This window comes from Rhodnius prolixus, unplaced genomic scaffold (genome assembly GCF_049639745.1).
Source record: "Rhodnius prolixus isolate KJV_2025 unplaced genomic scaffold, Rpr scaffold_4, whole genome shotgun sequence".
Lineage (NCBI taxonomy): Eukaryota > Metazoa > Arthropoda > Insecta > Hemiptera > Reduviidae > Rhodnius > Rhodnius prolixus.
Window position 1 is genome coordinate 886,198 of NW_027411614.1, and position 18,638 is coordinate 904,835.

The window sequence follows — 18,638 nt, forward strand, 5'->3', positions numbered from 1 at the left end:
TCAAATTGAAGTGGTACCAATCTGCTGATGGCCGGCAGTGGGGTTGAAAATATACAAAGCAAGATTGGGTATAGGGGGGGGGATACTGGGAGCGGCCGCCTCCCGCGGGAAATCTGACTGAAATCTTCCTCTCTGGGGGAATATTTAAAAAAAAATCACATCCACCATCTTTTCGTATCACTTTCTATCTCATACATTCTTAAGATGTATCATCTCTTCACCATGGATATTAGACATTACATTTTAGACACTCATTAGCGAAGTGGGTGCCAAAAAAAGAGGGGAATTCTCCTGCTATCGTTATATTAATGGTCACAATATTACACTGAATTTAGCAAAGCGTATTCATAATTTTTAAACTAGTGACTGAAATTTTCTTTATTAATTAGTAAGATTGCATCATTCCGTACGGAAACGTTAGGCAACTCTCATTTATTCCACAAAATGGAGAATAATTTTATTACAAAGAATAAAAGTAATATAATTAATAAATTAAAAACCAATAAATAATAAATTAAATGGCCAAAAATATTCATATAATTATGCTAACTTTAGAATTTAAAATTTTATTGCCTACAAAACAAAAGACTCTTATACCTGTTTGTTACTGCGGCCTATTTGGTCATACGGCGTCGAAGTATGGGGGATCGGCTAGACGTTCCAACTCTTTACGCATTCAGACTTTAAAATCAAAAATACAACGAAAACTACTCAACGCTCCATTCTAATATTTCTAACCTCACCAACCATAATGACCTCAAAATCCCTTTCATTTACGAACCTTACTAAAACTCCGTTTCTTAAAATTTCATTCCTTTACAGCAGCTCATCCTAATCCTTTAATTGAACACTTATCTTCTCTTCCACATTACCAGGTAATCCTGCTAAGGAGATTGAAGAGAAGATGGCCCCCGCCACCTACTCTCCTCATAACAGAGTGTCACCACTGGGTGCCTTCTCCAATCTTCATTCAAGACATTATATTAAATCACATTTGCTTGTTGCAACAACCGTTGCAGTCGCAAATTTCAATAAAAGATTTAAAAAAAAAATATTGAACTTTTTGACTTTTAAAATTACTAAGTAAAGCACTTAGAAATTCATTTCCAATATTAGGCTATATCTACATATATTTTGAGGCACCTCTACAATCTTTAATTAGTGATAACCATCCTAAATAGGCCCGGAGATTTTTCATGAGCCGATTTAGTAGGCATATCTTAATTTCAGTCCAAATTAGTCTAATTTCAAGTTACAAGCAAAAAGATATTTTACACCTCTGCGCTTTTTGATTGCTACATTCGGAAGGATAATCGATGAAGCGGTTCTAGAAAATATACTTTTAACAAAAATCGATTCATTACTTCGATTTGGTTGATTCTTAATATCCGGAATATCAAAGATATTAAAGTTTGAATTTTTGCTGACCGGATGCGGAAACATATTTTGTAGCCATCACTTCCTCCTTTTCAGGAACCTCAAAACGGTTAAAACTTAGAACCGGAAATCCGCCCGATCATAATATCTTCTCTTTTGCTAGTTTTTTTCCTTAGTGCGTCTTCAAGTTTGGACAAATATTTAATTAACAAAAATCAAATTATTTGTAATTAGAAAATGGGATAAAGAGACATTTAGAGAATTTAGATTTTCCTCTTCCTAGGAGCTTCTTACAGCTCACTGTCCGGTGATGGATAGTGTTCTCTCGTTACTGACAATACTCTGCGGACGGCAGCAGTGCATTTAAAAAAAAAAAAATCTTCGATCTGAGAGAAAACTTACTACATTTTTAAAGAAAATAGAATATTATTTAGAGGTATAAGAAAAAAATATATAAAAATGAATATAAAGTGAATTTTTGTGGTTGACTTTAACAAAAAAATAAAAAAATAAATAAAAATAAATAATAAAACAATTCTAAATAATAATAATAACTATTCCGTCTAAGTGTATACCCCATGGGGCGTTCCCCGCGGGCGGCCAGACTCTAACTGGCTGCTTAACATTCCAATATTATGCATAATTACCAGGAGGTAAAATAGCTTTAGCAGGACAGCATGTAGAGGAGGAGGCAGGAAGAGTCCCCAGTCTGACGATCCCACTGGTAAGTGTCAGAGCTTCCGTTCATTATATCCACTCTCTAGACACCAATGGGCGGTCCACTACCAGTTGATGTTTGGAAATTGAATGAACACGAACAGTGTGATTCCCCATAGAGTTCTGGGATAAGGTCGGGTACCCCTACCCGTGTGGCAGCTTTACTGATATGTAAATTTACGGGGATATTTGATTTAGTTGATGGTAATTACTTTTAAGAATCAATTCACTTTTTTTTAAGATCCCACATTTTATTGCCATTTCCAAGTGCCCCACAATATCCGGCTGAATTATTATTACTTATTTATTTTTTTTAAATACAAGTAGTGAACACAAATTCTGAGTATAGTTTATATGGAAGTAATTGGCTTCGATCTCAAGACAAAACAAAATTTGTGAACATTTCGGAACACTAACCTTACTGAGGATACATACACTTACTGATTTTACAATTAACCAGGAAAACATAAATCTTGAATATAAAGAACAGATATTACGATTAATTAAGGCCAAGATCAATGTGGTTTACTGTTTGAAGGCCAAAAGAAGTGTATACCCCCATATGGATGAGGGGTGGGGGTAAGAGTTACCAGAGGAGAGGGGGGAGAGAGAGAGACCAGCTTTGTTTCGCCCACTCGCTAATTGGGGCTCTGCGCTCTCAGTTTATGAAGCCGTTATTTTTAATCAAGAGCTTTTTGAATAATTTACTCACTTACTACTCTATCTCTCCCGGAGTAGAGTTTTTTGGAGTGGCAGGCCTCCAAGAGTGTGGAGTGTTGTCGGCAGTATTCGCTAGGAGGGCGCCACCAAGCTTCACTCACAGTGTGGTGCGGGCGGGGCAGGAGGGGCGAGGCGCGCGATGAGGCACCGTCAAATTAGTTAAGCAAGCCATTAGTAGATGCAAAGAGGCGATAGCGGCTTTTAGTACTAATGATCCATTACTGGCGTAGCGGGGAAGCGGGACATCACTCTGTATACAGCTCGGCTGGGGCTATACCCCCACCAGCAGTATAAAACTCATATATGCCCTAGAGTACTTTTAGTTCACTTAGAAAAAAAAATGGGGGGGGAAAGTAACATAAAATAATTATAACAGCCATTAAAAAATTTAAACTTTCTAAAACATAAAATGTTCACTTTAAAATGCTTTTTTGATATTTATGTGTTTTAATGCGTTCAACTAAAGTGAGTGTGGATGTACGTCATGTACAGTTTACTAAGTAATGGCGCCTAATTTATTCATTACTACTTGTTCCATCTTTCATTCATACACCCTTCCTTTCTGACTAAATTAAAGTAAGCAGATGCTGAGATAATTGAATCCCGCCAATATCCAGAGATTTGAATCCAATCTTAAAGTAAAGTAATTGCCTATTTTTTCAGGCACGCTTTACGTCCAACTACCAATTAGGTGTTGTGGACGGAGGCTACTAGCAAACATACTTTACTACAAAGTTCTCATATAAACCATTACATAAAATCCAAGGTCTAGGCCCCGGGAATCGAATCCACTAAACCAACAATACATCTTAGCATTGCGGATCTAGTCTATAACCGCCTAACATACTTTACTATAAATTTCTCATATTAACCATTAAATAAATTCCAAGGTCTTGACCGGGGGAATCGAACCCACTAAACCAACAATACATCTTAGCATTGCGGGTCTAGCCGCTTAACCGCTCGGCTATCGTGGCGCCTCCAATCTTACTAGTTAATCAACGAGGATAGACGCTTTTTCAGAGTTATCCTAAGGAAAAATTATCGTACCCATTACTTCCTATTATAACTAGTAAAAATGAAACTATCGCTACCGGTCTAATACTCGATTTTGACTCTATCGAAAATACATGTTTTGAAATCTCCCCCGCCCAACTATGCGAAAACAATAAGATTTAAAAAAAAAATCAATCAACCGGAAGATACTGAATCGATTATCACGATCCCAAATTTCAATTAATAAGAATCAAATTTAGAACTAAATTTTTTAACTTTGATGAAAATTGGTCGAACAATGAGTGCCATTTAATAATGTTTTCCAAATATTTTTAGATTTTCTTGAAAACGTTTTTAAGGGTTTTCTTCCTAACTTAGTATAGTAATAGTATATTTCGATCATACTAAACGTTTACGATAATGAAATCAGCTTTCCTTAAGTGCGAATATCAAAATTTAAGAGCATTTAAATTAACTTAAATCGGGTAAATAATCTAACCAACAAAAACAAAACCCTCCGTAGCCTAGCAACGCTTAGAAAAAACAAACTCCTTTTAAACAGCTGTGAACTACGCAAAACAAAAGAACGTCTTCTTCAACTGGTACAACTCGATAAGAACTGCCCAACTCAAACTGATTTCTCATTCTAACATCCTCCCTTCACCCCCCCCCCCTTTGTTCTCCTATCCTATTCTCCTGCTCTTTCATCTCTTCCCACTTATTGACAGCAATCTCACACAGAGCTTACGTAAAACCCATTTACTTTACCACCAACAACTTAGCAGCTCAGCACAGTTTATATATTCTGATTTCTCTTTTCTACTTTTTAAGAAAATGAAACAATTTACCTCTTTGTTTGTACAGAGAATAAAAAGAGATGAAAGCGTCCACAATTTTGAGGACTTATTGCTTTGGTCCACGCCCCCCCCCAAAAAAGAAAGTAATTTAAGAATAAAATGAAAATGGTTCCAAAAAAAAGCTTAAATTTCCACTGGCTAAGTCTGGTATCGTAGGTCCTGTACACCTGTCAGTTCATATATTATATATAACAATAATAATTCATTTTCTTTTGTATATGGTAAATTTTCTTTTATATTTTAAATTTTCACTGAGTTATGAGTTTATACCACGTGTATTTATTTATATTAAAAGTTGGACCTAAGATTTAGTTTTGTTCCTTTTTTCTCTCTCTCTGCAGGACCAAAAATACAACGATCAGGCCAAATTTTGGTACATGCGTCTTCTACAGAATAATTGATCTAAACACCAAACACGATTTTTTTGTTCTAGTATAATTTGTAAAACCGTACATTACACTGAAATGACACGTTAAATAAAGGTAAACTCTTATCCTTGCTCAAAAAAGCTTTAAAAAAAAAAATTCATGAAAAATGGATGAAATACAGTTTATAAATTTAGAATAAATATGTAGGAGAACTTAAAACGAAGAAGATAAGAGAAAACTGACGCTGATGGAGTCCTATAGCTGAAGTGAAGATAGCTCTGCTGGAGGAAGGAATCCTTTAATTCAAATTCCCTGATGCTCCAGGTTGGGGATTAGGCAAAAGAGCTAAGAACCCTTTTTTATACTCGTTACTAAACCAGAGGAGGTCCAGGCCAAAAACTAAGTTTTCTAGATGGAAAATCTAAAAAATATAAATAAATAAAAGTGAACAAGAATTTTCTTCAACTTTGGAAATTTTAGCTATATAAATTTATAAGGGCGCCCCGGTAAAATATTGCTTACGAGTACGACTAAACATTGATCTACAACTGGAGAGAGGAACAGTCTCGGTGCAGAGCTAAAGACTGAATTGTTGGGACAGTTCTAGCCACCTCTCCCAAAATTGTCAAACCGAACTGGGGGGACAATTTTCGGCTGTTGATCTCTGCGGAGGCGGGTGGAGTTCCATAGCTGGAATGCCCTAAGTGTAATGTGTAAATGTATTATTGTGTAACGGTTGTGGGAAATGTTAATGTTCATGTTGTTAGGCTGGGACACCCTCAGGGATGCCAGGTTCCCTGAAGAAGTGGCTAATCCACTTCTCCCTTTCGGGGAGGAAGGATACGATCATAACAGGAAGGGGAACAAAGGAAGCCGATGGGGGAGACACACCGACCAGTCAGAGCCCCGTTAGCCGCAGCCTCAAATGCTGCGTTTCACAGTCCACACTAACTCTAGGGAAGTGAGGGTTGACTTGCCGTTTGACTTCCGGACTTGCATAAGCTTTCAACCGGAGTCACCACGACTTTGTAGACCAGGAAGAGGAAGAAACGGCCTTCTCATCTGTTATTTTTCATTGCGTTGCAACCGAGCGGCTGCGCTACGACATCTTTGGTACCTTGAGACCAAAGGAGATTGTAGCGCAGTAGGGAAAGCCCTCAACCTTCTTAGAAGGGGAGGTTTCATCTACTAGACTTAGCCTCTTGTGGCTGCGGTGCCGTGGGGCATAGGTCCCGTCCCGCCATTTTAAAATCTAAAATCTAAAATCCAAAGCTGAAGTAGAAGAGGTAGCTCTTCTGGAGAAAGGAATCCTTTATAATTCAAATTCCCTGGTGCTCCAGGTTGGAGAACCCTGTTCTATACTTGTTACTAAACCTGAGGAGGTACAAGCCAAAAATTAGGTCTTCTAGTAGGCACGAATCTAAATAAAAAGTGGCCGTTGAAGATGTGGTTAGTGGTACGCAGTGCTGGTGTAATATCTTTGATTTTGCCCGCCCTAGCAACATGGTATACCTGAGCTGATTTAGACTTTAATTCATCAAGAGAGAGAGGCGCTTTTTTGTTCAGTTTAATTATTTTATTAAGTGAGAACATAAACTGTGCGCGTATATAAAAATTCTTGCTTGCTTTACATAATTTTGTATTTATTTATTTATAATGTTTTTAAAAATCATGTTTATATCTACTATGTAATCCTAAGGGTTCAGGTTTTTACTGCCCTGGCAAAGATTTTTACTTAACACAAAGCCCCATTTCCTGAAGAGAATATTGTTATGGCAGAGAGAGAAAGCAATATAAAGGACTATAAAACTGAGTAGAATGAGATGGCATGAGTGGGCGGGGGCAAGAGTGAAGAAGGGCCTACTGCCCTTAATGAACAAGATGCAGGATTGTGCCTGCCCAGATACACTTCGTACTCTTTACAATACGTCTTCCTATATAGACCGGACATCTGTAGCTCTCCAGAAGAGAAACAGAGCCTAGCGAGAACTTGAAACACTCACTGATTAGCCTCTCCCTAGATATTGCAACTGCACATACCGCCCTATGAACACAATTCTCCTCAGTTTCCTCATGGCCCTTAATAAAATCTGCCACCCACAATCCTAGAGAACCAACACATAGCGTCATGTGCTACGTACTGGGAAGGTATCGTCTAGTACAGCTTTCTAAAAATTACTTTCTATATACTTCCGGTGGTTATTGTTCTGCAAGCGTTAATTTCCTTTTTTTCTCTCTGCACTTTTAATGAGCATCACCTGTGCTGACTTTATTTCCCTTTAATTTACCTGCCCATAATTCGTATTAAAATGCAGAATTTACTTTCTGCTGAATATCGTAAAAAGTAGCGAACGTGAAGTTAATTTTAAGCTTTGGGCGGAAATAACTCAAAAATTGGAAGAAACATAAATATATATAGGTTTATTAGGAATATAATCGTACTAGAGTATGAAAAAAAGTAAACTAATCTCTGAAGATGAATAAAAATCCGAAACCGGCCAAAATAATAAAAAGCAAGCACACAGATTATCGCAATTATTTTTGGTTAGAGTTAATCACAAGCTGAAATATTGAATCCCTCCGAATTCGAATTCGGCGACTCTCAATGATCATCTAAAGTGATTTAGATCTGTAGCAACGACTTTTATAATCCAGAATCAAGGTAGAACGACAGAGCGGAAGTCTCAATCATACTTTCAGTTTCAGACGTCAAATCCTCGTTGGGCTGCTGCAAGGTGCAATCATGAGTTCTATAATCTTTAAACTGCTCCGACGTAACTAACTCTGACCGCCAGTGACGCCATTGTTAGCAGCATCCAACACGGTCATCACTGGCTTACAAAAACATCAACTGAACAAAAGTGGAAATTTCTAAGATTAACCTGACCAAACCAGGAACAAAAATGTTCCATCTTTGGAGTTTCAAGATGGAAGAACTTCTTTTTTGCCTGCAATTTAACAATCAAGAAATCCCGTGGAAACTGAAAGACCAAGAAAGGTGCTAACCTCGGCAATCCAAGACATAAGACACACTTGGAAGACTTCACATCAACACCAAACTGTTGCCAGAGTAATTGACTGGAAACAGTCCATCAGAAACAGTCCACTGTTTGCACCATACTGTTTAATACGTCTCCAGAAATAAGCCTGCCCAGTTTGGATTACAGCTAGCGACTCACTTTACCAGCTTGTTCTACAGCTTTTTGGGATACCAGAGCACAGATTCAATCAGTAATCAACTTACAAGATATCCAAACACAGTCCTTATCACTTCGCACTCTACCATCAGCAATAAACTGCTAAGAGAGCTATTTCATATTTTAGTTTCTGAATAAATAAATAAAATCCCCCACCTAATCCTTGCATTACTGCTAAAATTCAGCGTAAATTGCTCAATCATTTGTAAATTAGGCGCAGCAGAATAATCATAAATTTTGTGATTGGCTGGACAATCTCTAATTGTTGTAAATTTGATACCAAATATGGTGGGTTTGATTGTCAAAATTTCGTGCAAATCATATGCCTACGTAAATCTTATTTTCAATAAATGTAAATCTCATTATTATCTACATTTGTGTCAATAAAATGCATGAATTATAAATGCATTAAATTGATGAAATATTCAAGATTTTTATTAGAGATTTTCGTAATCTCATTTAACATGAAACAGTAAATAATTTGCAATGTATAATTTCAGATATCCCCAGTATTCTAATCTCATCCTGACATAACTAACCCAAGGACATGGCAATAAAATACTGCGGAAATACAGACTGTACACTACAAGCGTCGCATCCTCTCCCAAAGCATTTAGTTGTTCGGGTGTAAAATTTGTTAAAAATCTTGCAAATCTCCAGGGTACGACCTAATAACCGCTAGAGTGCTTAGACCGCTACCAAGATGCGAACTGATATTCTTGAATGACATAGACAAAAACCATGCTGAGAACTCAATTTACAATGTTGGTCTTTCTTTTGTATCCTGGAACAGTAACTACGATCTCTCTCCATGCCGAACCCAACTCATCCTCCAGATATCTTCCAAAGCAACCGGTCCTCACTAGAAAGTTGGTGCCAAAAATGGGTGGATATTCAAAACACTTTACCGTTCCAGCACCCTAAAATTGTACTGCTGTTAAATACAATAATACGTTGATTCCCACTTCTAGCAGAGTACGTAATTTTGGATTACATATGAACAAAACGACTGATTTGGAATCCTCACAACAGACTGAAAACAATGGAGTCTTAACTCACATGCTATCAAGACTAAATCCAATAAATGATTCAAAAACTTAAGTTACAAAACAAACTTCAATCTACGGATTGAAGGTGTGAGATTCCCTTAAGCGCTCCAATAGAAAATCCCATGAACTATCGTTTAAGGACCTTCGCCTAAAATAGAAAACTTCCTTTCAACCTAAACATTTCCTATTATACTTGACCCAGCCAACTCTCGCTACATCAAATTTCATTCCTGCACTATTCTGCTCATACACAACAAGTCCCGCAATACTTTCCCCGCAAGCTGAAGCGTCTATTGATATAACACACGATATAAAAGAACATCCTGAGTTAGCCGCCTACTCATGACGATCGTCGTTGGATAGACCTCATTCAATTTATTTTGTTTTATATATATACGCAATTAAGGCGCTACGGTAGCCGAGCGGTTATAGGCTAGACCCGCAATGCTAAGATGTATTGTTGGTTTAGTGGATTCGATTCCCCTGGTCTAGGCATTGGATTTTATTTAATGGTTAATATGAGAATTTAATAGTAAAGTATGTTTGTTAGTCGCCTCCGTCCACGACACCTAATTTGGCAGTTGGACGTAAAGCCCGCCTGAAAAAATAGGCAAAAAAAAAAAAATTATACGCAATTACATTTAACTTGTTTGCCATTAGGCAGTTGTAAATTAAATTAAAAAAGAGTTCACGAAAAAATCGTTAACCGTGGTTTTCGAAGGAAGTTACTGTAGAAGAATCTTGATACATCGTGATGGATACAATCTCCTCGCTCTTTCCCCCATTCATCTATTCTAATAACAATTAAGATTCAAAGTTCTGTATCATTAGATCCAACCCAAATCGGATAATAAATCATGAGAATATTCAATTCCCCCGGTAATGAAAGCCTTGATTCCTGACTGAAAATTAATTAATTGAAAATAAAAAAAAATCTATCCTAAATGGATAGACTTCATTTACATTATTTGGAGAGAATGTTAGCTAGTGAGAATAATGGGTAATACACAAGTAAATTGGGTTTAGACCCGAGGTGAGTGGGTTCGTAATAAGAAATTGTATACTTTGTGTTCACATTCGGCCATAAAGCGAACTAATCAACAACTTTAATACACAAAAGCAATTTCCTGTTCTCACAAGCTTGGCTTTAATGCTTAACGCCAAGAGAAAGAGAGACAGTGAGAGGGTGAGAGGAGAGAGAGAGCAAACTGTAATAAAAATTCAAATATTTTTTAATTGAATCACTTTCCATGTCAGAGGACGACTCTTAAGTTCAGTACCTGATTTATGGTTAACTTTGGCAGGCGACTAAATGGAAATTTTAATAATATATAAATTTCATTTTTCCGGTTACAAAGAAAAAAGAGGAAAACTTATTAAAATGCTTGGAGAAGTTTTCTCTCACTTTTTTTTTATGTATTTTTCTCCTTAAGATCAGAGTTAACTGAGCGAATTTCTTCCAGTCTTAATAAATGACACCTGTTTTATGTTGCTTCTCGAGTTAATGAAAATTCAAAAGGAATTAATTAAAATATTTTCCTTCAACTATTCCTGTAGAAGAGAGATTAAATTTTAGCTTTTCAAGTGGAAATTGTAAACAATGAAAAATTAATTTTTATTTTTTCAAAGATTTCAACTAATAAGTGCTGTAATTTTCCGCATTTCACCTAGAATTTTCCAGTTTTGAGGTATTTAAATCTGTCTTGGTGTTAACGCTGGAAAATGGCTCCAAAGATTTCAGGAAGAAAATGAGCGTTTAGGCATCCCTCAAAAGTGTCCATTTCACTAAATTGGAAAACCCTCAAACATGGGCTAAGAAGAATTGAACTCAACAGGCGTTACTAACTTCTACTTAAAAGACAACTTCACCACAGAATCCAGTCTCTCCTTGAACAACAAATAAACCTATTTGGACGATTGAACTTTAGGGTTCCACCAAACATTTCCAGTTCCAGAGATTACAATACCTTCAGTCCAAAAAATCATCCTCCGTACCTACCCATCTAAGTTTCAAATTTAACCATCCACAGAGATGTTGAAATTCCTATTTCAACTGTCTAATAGCCCTATCCCCATTATAAAACAAACTATCCACTGCAAACCCACCCTAATCCTTTGGATCGCCATCTCTCATCTTGCATCATCACAGATGACCAGACCAGGACGGTTAAAACGTCTGTGGCCTCACGATTTCCTTTCATCGAGTGACAAGAGCAATTTAGTTTATCAATTCGGAAAGTTACCGCTGGTTTTAGCTTCTTTCCTCGAAGTAAGCATGAATTCAGTGCTTATAAGTGTTACTTACAGCAGTAAAAATGCTGGTGTAACTAGGTATATACAAAAGAAAAAGAAAAATATTGATTATTCCGTTCTAATTAGATTGAAAATTAAAATAAGAAAAGCCTTGTAAATTTTTCAATTATTTTTTTAAATTTTTCTTTTAATACATGTATTAGATTGGGGAAAGTAATTTTTAGAAAATTTAATCTGGAAAATGGTGAAAATACTTTTCAGTTATTAGCGAGATAAACGTAGAGGTCAGAACATTCTGATCAAGTAAGTATGTGTCTAGGACCACTTCTCCTTCCTGGAGGAGGAGAAAGAGGATGTTGACAAAAAGTATTACTAGGGGTAGTGAGTGAAAATGAAGCCCTGGGTCTGTGTGGATTTCTGTGGAGATCTTGGGCTAGGCATGGTCCAGAGTTTTAACGAATTAAAATACAGAGAGAGGAAGGTTGGGCCAGAGTTAACAAAAATTGTAATTGTGTTGTTAAAGTATAAAGCGTTCATTGTGTGTGTGGGTGTGGGGGGTTATTTTATCCAGCATCCCTGCAGAGAGAGAGAGAGAGAGGAGTGGGTGGGAATGAGATGGGAATCAGTGCTACTGTCAGAGGCTCATCCCTAATGGACAGGCACCCGTTCATTTCGGGTAATGTTTTCGATTAGTATAATGAAACATTTGCATTTCCATCAGGATTCTCCTTGTTAATTGTGTTCCTAGCGCCACCTACTTAGACTAATTGCTGCCTGATATCCATCAGGAGCTCTATATTTTAATGTTTGTTTATGCCAGACAGAACTCCCACTCCTGATTCCGAAGCCCCCGTCCTAATACTAGCCGCGGTAGTGTACGTACTCTGTCAGCTCTTTGACTCTTACTATTATTTACCCTCTTCCATAACCTAAATTGCCTTTCCTCCCGCCGCCCCGTCCCTACGCTTCTACATCGTCCAACTTCTCACTCCTGTTCTCCTCCTCTCTCATCCCCTCCTTGTTTGTTTCCAGAGCTACCCCCTCCTAGCCTGGCACAAGCTTTTTACCGCGTATTTTCTCAAAAAAAAAAAAATCTTATCCCGCATCCACCACTCATCCTGCTCCAGCCAGGAATTTTAGCAGACTTTCCTTAATTTTTGTTATTGCTGTTTGACCTGATTTATACTTCTGACCTCTTACACATTTCCCATTTAGTGTGATCGTTAAAATCTAATTCTGATTACCTTGATTTATATTTAGACCAGCGCTGCTAAACCTTTTTTGCCGGGCAACTTTACATATTTCTTTGAGGTTATCCTGCCAAACCGATTGTTTATTGTATAATCTTGTATTATATTGTTTAATATAACATTTTTTTAAAAAAAGGTATACCATATTTACTCGGATCAACTAGACAATACTTAGGCTAACCTGTAGTCCTATTATTAAAACAGGTTCCGGCGTCACTTGCTGGTTTATCACTTTATTCAATTTATTTGTAGACGCCACGTTAGCCGGAGCGGTTATAGGCTAGACCCGCAATGCTGAGATGTATTGTTGGTTTAGTGGGTTCGATTCCCTGGTCTAGGCCTTGGATTTTATTTAATGGTTAATATAAGAAATTTCTAGTAAAGTATTGTTAGCTAGTCGCCTCTGTCCACGACACCTAATTAGGCAGTTGGACGTAAAGCCCGCCTAAAAAAATAGGCAATTACTTTAATTTTATTCCATTTATTTAAAAAAAAAATGCAGGAAGTTTAATGTAAATTTAATTTTAATTGCATTCAATTTGGATATTAGATTATTATATAAAATAAGTGTAGATATAATATAACTCAGATAGCGAAATTATAATTTATGAATAACAATAATATTACATGTGCGTTTAATATTTTATTTAAATTTATTAACTTCGTAAATAAGTATGTGAATATAATAAATATAGTTGTAGAATATATAATATAAAATAACTAGGGCTCATATTATCATTAAAATGTATACGTAATGTAAACAAAAAAGGTATCGTTTCGTTTAGAACAGGTTCTAACAAAACATAATATGTAAAATTGTATGACTAATTAATGTTTGCCTAGGCAAAACTAGCGAATATGCGCACATTTATATTTTAATAAACAGAAAACTAATTAACTTTGGACCGGTGGCGGTGGGGGTGCCTATTCTCTCCCCCTCCACGTTTTTCACGCACACACGCGCACATACCAACCCAACCTTCGCTTGGTAAACAATGGCATAATAATGTGATGGCGGATAATGACGAGTGGTCATTCTACTTCAACACTGTGTAAAAGGAAGTTTACTACGATTGTGCCAAATTTTCGTGTTTATATATATTGATATAAACTTGATCTGAGCAAAAAAATGGTAGAGGAAAAACTTGTTGCCCGTTACCTCTAGTTTCAGCTATTCAGCCTCCTCAGGTACAGAGAGCAGTTGATAACCTCCTGGCTAACCTGCCTTGCGAGCCAGAGGAGAGCCACCTTTGAAGCCACAGTACATACTGCACAAGTTGATTAAAGTGCATTATTTGATAAACTAAGAAATAACTTTGATCCTTTCAAATGAAAGATACCTATTGATCACTTAAATATGCGGCAGGAGATTTCCAATTTTTTTTGGTAATTAAACGCAACTCTCCCAAAATTACCAAATAATTATTAAACCTTCTTGTTTGTAAACAGATGTAAAATTAAATTTTAGCCATTTTGTGTATGCTTGAGAACATCTAAAGCTCTTAACATTTGATTTTTCTTAGAAAAACGACTTATTTCCCGATATTAAGAAAAATACTAGCTTTACTGCCTTGGCAATATTTTTAGTAGAAAGGGGATGAAAAAATGCATAAAAATGACCTATCGCGTGCTCTTCTTTCTCTTTGATAACAAGTTAAAAAATTGAAATATGATTAATAAATACCAGATTTTGAAATGGCCTAGCACCTCTAATTTTGAAGATATCGAATTGCGGTTTCCGGTTTCTTTCATAACTTTTTATACTCTTTAAAAGTGTGTATATGAAAATGGGGGTCAACTGTAAATCCTTACTTTTGGTCGCGCGTCAGCCGCGTATGCGGGCAGGAATCTAAAATCAAGTCACATATTCTGAAACTAGAGGTGACGGGCAACAAATTTTTCCACTACCATTTTTCGCTCAGATTAACCGTTTAAGCATGAAATGCATTTGAGCCGTCTTAAGATGTACCGGAAGTAGCCATTTTTAAAGTCCATGAATTCAAAAAAATTTTTTTTTTTTTTTGCTATTGTTATTTTTTCAATTTTTGGGCTACAATGTTCTTCTAGAAAACTACATTTTTATCGTTCTGCTTCCGAGTATGCCAATTCAGATTTTTCCGGTTGAAAAGTCACATTTGAAAATCTACAAGATTTCAATATCTTCTCTTACTGTATGAGTAAATAAAAAAAACCAAGTGTTTGTGAGATTTTGGTGTGGGTTTATTGGACCCACACGAATAATGGTAGAGAAAACTATTGTTTTTTTGGTTATTTTTTGTGGGTTACATGGAGCCAACAAAAGGAAAAGCAAAATCCAAACTATACGCAAGCGCAGTTTGGACATATCCATGTTTATTTTCAATTATACTTCTAATCACTTAGCTTCACGTCAAATAAATTGATTTTCCATCCCCACTCTCCCTCTCATTCTTTTAACTTTTCCATTAGTTTTTTTTTTTATTTGGTAAGCTGTGGAGAATGATTGTCGTCAAAACCATGTTGTCCGAACCATTCTGGGATTGGATTTTGTAATATTTTTTAAGAGAATTTGCAACCACAAGTCCAACTCAGTGCTTTATTTTATTTTTTCCTAAGTTCGTCCTGACTATTTATTCGTCCTGTTGTTTAATGAAATCTATGTATCTCTATCATCCCCTCAGCACCCCCCCCGGTTTCTCCATAGAAATCTATTGGGGCAAAACCAATTGTTTTCTTTCAATCAACTGTGACAAACAAAATCTACGTATTCTGTCTCTTTCTATTTTCTCTATCTCGCACAGTATATCTTCTGCATATGTAGACGTGAAAAAAGAAAGAAAAAAAGATGTCGTATATATTTGTATTTATGCAGAAGTTTTGACTTTTTTTTTACATTTCCCCCACTAGGTGAGGAAAGTATAGCGATTACGTTAAATTTTCCATTTCGATTTATGAAACGGGCCCCTGCGATAAGAAAGAAATAAAGAAAGAAGTGAGTTTTTTTTTTAAACACTTTAAAGTTTGGAAGGCGCCACGGTAGCCGAGCGGTTAAGAGACTAGACCCGCAATGCTAAGAAGTATTGTTGGTTTAGTGGGTTACGATTCTCTGGTCTAGGCCTTGGATTTTATTTAATGGTTAATATGAGAAATTTGTAGTAAAGTATGTTAGGCAGTTATAGGCTAGACCCGCAATGCTAAAATGTATTGTTGGTTTAGTAGTTTCGATTCCCTGGTCTAGGCCTTGGATTTTATTTAATGGTTAATATGAGAAATTTATAGTAAAGTATGTTAGGCAGTTATAGGCTAGACCCGCAATGCTAAAATGTATTGTTGGTTTAGTAGTTTCGATTCCCTGGTCTAGGCCTTGGATTTTATTTAATGGTTAATATGAGAAATTTACAGTAAAGTATGTTAGGTAGTTATAGGCTAGACCCGCAATGCTAAGATGTATTGTTGGTTTAGTGGGTTCGATTCCCCTGGTCTAAGCCTTGGATTTTATTTAATGGTTAATATGAGAAATTTACAGTAAAGTATCTTAGGCGTTATAGACTAGACCCGCAATGCTAAAATGTATTGTTGGTTTAGTGGGTTCGATTCCCCTGGTCTAGGCCTTGCATTTTATTTAATGGTTAATATGAGAAATTTACAGTAAAGTATCTTAGGCGTTATAGACTAGACCCGCAATGCTAAAATGTATTGTTGGTTTAGTGGGTTCGATTCCCCTGGTCTAGGCCTTGCATTTTATTTAATGGTTAATATGAGAAATTTATAGTAAAGTATGTTAGGCTAGACCCACAATGCTAAATTGTATTGTTGGTTTAGTAGTTTCGTTTCCCTGGTCTAGGCCTTGGATTTTATTTAATGGTTAATATGAGAAATTTACAGTAAAGTATGTTAGGCATTTATAGGCTAGACCCGCAATGCTAAAATGTATTGTTGGTTTAGTGGGTTCGATTCCCCTGGTCTAAGCCTTGGATTTTATTTAATGGTTAATATGAGAATTTTGAAGTAAAGTATGTTTGCTAGTCGCCTCCGTCCACGACAAACTAATTAGGGTTATTTGAACGTACAGTCTGCTTGAAAAAATAGACATTACTTTACTTTTTACATTAAAGTTTATAAAATTAAATTATTTACGAATTCTGGGATGAATAAGAAATGATTTCTCTGAAGATATTATCAACACAATTATCTATCCCTGATAATAATAGTGCTTAATTATTAAAAAAAGTGGTCAGCCAATAACATCACCAGCAGTTGTCAATTCACATCATAAATGATGAAATTAAAACTGAGGGGTGGTAGAGGATATATATGACCAACTACATTGGTGGATTTTTTTGTTTTTTAAATTATTTATTCAAGAGGAGTGTTTTTATTGATTGGACTAGAAAACAGTTAAGCTTATTTATTTACACAGTGCTAAGAAATAGTTTTTATCTTGAAAACCATTGGAATATATGTTACGATATGTGTACTATAACATTTGTATAACAAAGAATAGAATTTAGTTCATCTCTAAATCAACTCGTAAAGGGCTTCAATATCTTGCAGCCAATCTGCAACTGGCTATACAGGGTGAATCAGTAAGAAATAGTAGCACTTGTTTAAAAATATTTCCTCACATTTTGTCAAATATTTCAGTGAGATCAGAAGTAAATTTTTATAAGACAATTTGCAACCTTTGATTTCCTTATTTTAAGACAATCTACTTTAAAAATTGACTACTGGCCCATCAAAAAGAGTTTTCAATGAATTAAACAACTTGATAACTAACACTGTTGAGTGCTCGTGAACACGTTTTCTTGTAAAACAAACGTAATTTCTCGTACGAAGATAAAAGGAATCCTGGAAAATGATATACCGTTTGAAAGCCCATTAAACAAGGAAACTTTTATAAAAAGTGCCAGCACCTAGGTCGGATAATGATCACATAAGGGCCTAATGAGTTTTTTCTTAAAAATTTCGATTACTTTTATTTGTCCAATATTCTGAGGAAGATTGAGGCTGTTTGGAGAATAACTTATGCTTCGAAATGGTACCAGTTTTTAGAAAATTTATCTGTCTTTCTAACCGTGTCATCAGAATCGAATTCGGACTAAAACTTTCTGAGTAATAACATTTTTATTGCAAAAAAAATTAATGTTTTTAGAAAAAAATAAATAAATTAGTGACGTCACTCAAGAACAATGGAAAATATGAAGTTGGCCAATACGTCATTGAACTCCACTTGAGATGTACTACACACAGTAGGCCTATGGACATTATTTACTGGTTCACCCTCTATATAACCTCTTGATTTCATTCAAAAATGCTTTCCGGTCACACTTCTTTTTTGTGGGTGAGGGGGGAATTCGTAAAAGTGTGAAGATTTAATGCAGATACAAACGGCGAATATATACCCACAAGTTGGACTTCCGTTTTTGCGGATTTATGCGTCTTAGCCATGCTTGGGAGTTTTTTTTTTTTTTTTTTAACCTATGTTCCTCCATCGGCAATGGTTAGTTGAATTCTCTACACCAAAGTTTTGTTTCACTAACCACTGACGATGGATGAATGTGCGAAACTGATCAGGAGGCTAAATATTTAGTTTCTTACTAGAGTACTGCATACTTTTTTTCCCCAATTCCTTCCGAGAACAACCCCAAAATTTCATTCTGTAATTTAGAAATAGGATATCCAAATATACGTAAATCTGTGGTATTGTCGTCATCATTTTAATTTCATTTGCAAATTGGTTTAGGTAGGCCCTGCCCTCTTGGCGGTTAACAAGAATTTCGGGGCGGAAGAATAATTAAGAGAAATCTATTCTGGAAAAGAATATTTAGGCGGCTGTGTTATGTTCTATGTTTCATTATAAAAAACCGCAATGCTA

The 18,638-nt window shown here is 36.0% G+C and overlaps 1 protein-coding gene across 5 annotated transcripts in view; it reads left to right on the forward strand.

Moving 5' to 3' along the window:
- LOC141455902 (uncharacterized) overlaps nt 1-18,638 on the forward strand; it is a 461,930-nt gene that overhangs the window by 429,352 nt on the left and 13,940 nt on the right. The window lies entirely within an intron of this gene.